The sequence below is a fragment of the Apis dorsata genome, unplaced genomic scaffold, assembly GCF_000469605.1.
Source record: "Apis dorsata unplaced genomic scaffold, Apis dorsata 1.3 scaffold_631, whole genome shotgun sequence".
Lineage (NCBI taxonomy): Eukaryota > Metazoa > Arthropoda > Insecta > Hymenoptera > Apidae > Apis > Apis dorsata.
The window spans coordinates 1,047,679-1,051,651 of NW_006263826.1; positions in this window are offsets into that span (position 1 = coordinate 1,047,679).

Here is a 3,973-nt window from a genome sequence, read left to right on the forward strand (position 1 = left end):
GATCGATCCTATCGTATCGTATTTTTATATAATTTTTTTTAATGATTATAAATTTAATAAATTAATCATTGATATTTTAATATTGTTTTAATAAATAAAAAAATGGAATTGCTAATAAAAAAAATTGGAAAATAAAATTTTTAAGATTTTAAATGCGACGATCTGTCATTGTTTTTTATAAGACAAACGTGTTTTTCACGAAACAACGATAAACAAATTCCCGATTTATAAAAGAAACGAAGTTTTATTCCATAATAATCAAGAAAGGTTATGTTTGTTATTTTAATTTCTATTATTTAAAATTAAAATAAAATATAAAAATTCATCAATTCATCAAATAAAATTTTTTTCAAAATATTCAAGAACAAATTGGATCGATTCTTTGTGGCGTTCGATCATCAAAGAGTAATTTTCGGAAATAACAAGGACAGAATTTACAAGGCCGAGGACTTGATTACAGTGCAACGAATTGCCCATATAGAAAAATGGACGAAGTGTTATAGCAAAAATGTTTTTACCCCCCTCATCTTTCTTTTGTTCTAATAATAATCATAATAATGATCATATTAATAATCATAATATATATATTTAATAATATATATTTAATAATATGTATATATTTAATAAATATATATATATATTTCTTTATTTCTTTATTTTTCGCCGGATAGCTATTATATAGATTCTCTTAATTATTTTCACAAAAATTTCGATCACGGCTTCTTCGATCGTCGCTACGATCATAGTCGTCGTCGTAATTTTTTTTTTCCTTTTCTTTTTTTATCTTTCTTTTTCAATAAAAAAGATGTATTCTCGCTTGCATCGTTTTTTTTTTTTAATTTTAATTTTAGAAAAAAAGATTAAGAGATTAATTTCAGAGCAAAAATGGCTTCCATTTGTTTCGTTTCTTTCCGAAATCGGAAAAATCTATTTTAAGTTTTTTTATGTTTTACGAAGCAAAAGTTTTACAAAGAAATAAAGACGCAGTAACGTTACGAGTGCATAAACGCGTCGTTGACGAATGAAAGTCGACGACGATGACGACGACGACAACGACCCCTGTCGCGACGCTCTCTACTCGAGCACGGCGATAATCCATTATTGCAAAGTAGCTGATATATAAAAAATCGTAATATCACATGTTTATCATATCTTCTTTTATCGCGTTGTCCGTTCTCGCAGCATCACATCCGACAATGACCCGCTTTGTCGGCGTTTCGACATCAATCGCATTTCTTTATCTCCGCCATTTTCGACTTTTTTCGATTCTCTATCGATAAATCGATTAAGACGTTCGTGCGTGCTTTGGAAACAAACGTGTTGGAGAAAAGCGCTTGTGTCGCAATTGTTAGAGACGCGGATCGATCCACGCTGATCCAACGACTCCAATATAGCGGACCAATAAGTCGATTCGTCCATCTCGATATTTCGTGACATTTTCGTTCGAGTTTCATCGTTTCAAAACTTGATTTGTTGCGAATGCTCTCCTGGAATGTTTCTCGGATCTTGCGGAATACCATTTGGAAAATGGAATGTAAATTGGGGAATGTAATGGAACCGATATGGTTTTTCGAGGAGGTTGAATGTCGTCAGTCTTCGATATTTTCGATGCAACAGTTTATCGAATCTTTAATGATCGACTTATAGTCACCAATGGAGCCGTTCCACGAGGGGGACGAGGACACGTGCGCGAGAAAAACGAGCTTCCAAGGTTAGTGAACAAGAGCAAGCAAATTTTTCCACGATTCCAATATTCGATATTAAAATTTGAATTTTTCATTAATTTTTTTTTTTTTTTTTTTTTTTTTAGGAAAACAAAAAAATAAGATTTTTTTTTTCCGAGATCAATTTTCGCGAATACAACAAATGTAACGGGTATGGCTCGGAATCGCGGGTCGATCGACCGGACAAACAACGTTAAAAAGAAGCAAAACGCATCGTTCCCGACGATAATATTCGATCGACGCGCGTCACCTGTCGCAAACGTTTCAACAGCATGTTAAACTTTCACATTCGTTTTAAAGTGTATAGAAACTACGATAGAGCCAGCTATATCGTCACCGCCGCTAAAACCTAATTAACAATGTCCTCTCGTAAACTGTTCGATAATTTTTTTTTTTTTTTTTTTTTCATATATCTTTTGCCTTCTTCTCGATAGCATCGTGAAATTAGAACTATTTCTGTATCTTTCTTGTACGCTCTCTTTTCGTTTTTTCACGCATACACAAATACACAGACATACTCTTACATACTCTCTTTCATTTTTTTTTTTTTTTTTAATCAGCCCTATTTAATATTTATAATATTTACACGCATAGATATCCCTGTCAGCGCGGTTGCCCATGTTCCCTTCGTTTTTTTTTTTTTTTTTTTTTTTTTCTTCATTTATTCTCATTTCGAATCGTCGCGGATCAGTCGGATATACTCGGTCTCGACGATCCGTAATTCCGTTTAATCCATATTGTCCCTCTATTAATCCCACAAATTTAAAGTGCATCGCGCGAAGTGTGGACCGAATATTATTTATTTATTTATTTATTTATTTCAATAACGATTAAAAAGCGATTTTTTTGATTTGATTTAATTTGCAAAAATTTTTTTTTTTGTCGATAAAAGTAAAGAAAAGTAAACGCGTTTCGCCTAGATCAGCCGTGTTTGTTTTGGATCGTCGAGATTCCGTTTCATGTTTAATGTACATGAGGGGGAATCGCGGCTTGGATAAATAATATTATTAACAATATTAAAAGCTCTTCTCGCATCAGTTCGTCTAGATATGTCCGCTTAAGCTAACGAAATATATATATATATATATTTATTCAGAGGCTTATTCGATTAATCGCGATTTTTTTTCTATTCATGAGATCAGTACTTTCCATCTTTGATTGTCCTTCATAAATTGTGTATTTTATTCACAATTCTTTCTCGAGGCGACAGCAACATAAATATAACATATACATATATATTTTATATCTGTGATCAAAGTGTAAAATTTGATATTTATTATATTTTTTTTTTTTAGTTGTAAAAAGTTGTTATGTTTAAAAAAAATACAACCTGTCTTTCTTGTTCTATATTTTTAAACCACAAATAATAAAAAGATCATATTTTTTTTTGCAAAATAATGACACGTGAAAAAGCATATATCTCAATTTCAATGTGAAAAAAGTGACACATCAGGTTCTGCCGTGACCACGAATATAAACTGTTTTTTTATCGATCCGTTTGTCCGTTTGTGTATGCGTGTGTGTGGATGCGAATGTTATTGCTTGCTCGACTTTGGGAAATTTTGTTCGAGATGGAACGCTGCGCCGAAAACCGAGAAAGAATTAAATCGAAAAGAAAGAATAAATAGCATGCTAATTCTTTTTTTATTTTTATTTTTTTTTTCTTTCTCTCTCTTTTTTCTCGTTGCAAACGCGTTGACACGAATCACGCGTCATTTTTCATCCTTGCTTCTATATATATATATATATATGTGTATGTACGAATATATATACACGCGTCGTAGTTACAAGATATATATATATACACCTAATATTGCTGTTTGGCTTTCGTGAATGCCATGTGAACGCGGGATTAGGTCATGTTCTGCAATGTAACAAATTGTACGGAATCTTTTTAAGTTTTCATAATGGTTTCAGACACGTCTTCACCGTCACAAAAGCTGCATACTTCGAATTCGGTCAAAATGCGAGCAGAATTTTTATTTTTTTTTTTACTTATTTATTCTTATATCTTCTTTCTTCATTTCTTTTTTTTTTTTTTTTTTTTAATATTTAATTGTCGTATATATTTGTCGTACAAGAATGCAGCCATTCGAGGCGTAGCCGAATTGACTTTTAACAATTTATAATTGTTTATATCATCGTCGCGTCTCGGAATTATTTCGAGAACCATTATCAAATGAAACGTCTTTGTTTTGGATTTTATCTTATTTATTTATTTCTTTTTCTTTTTTCTTTTTTTTTTTTTT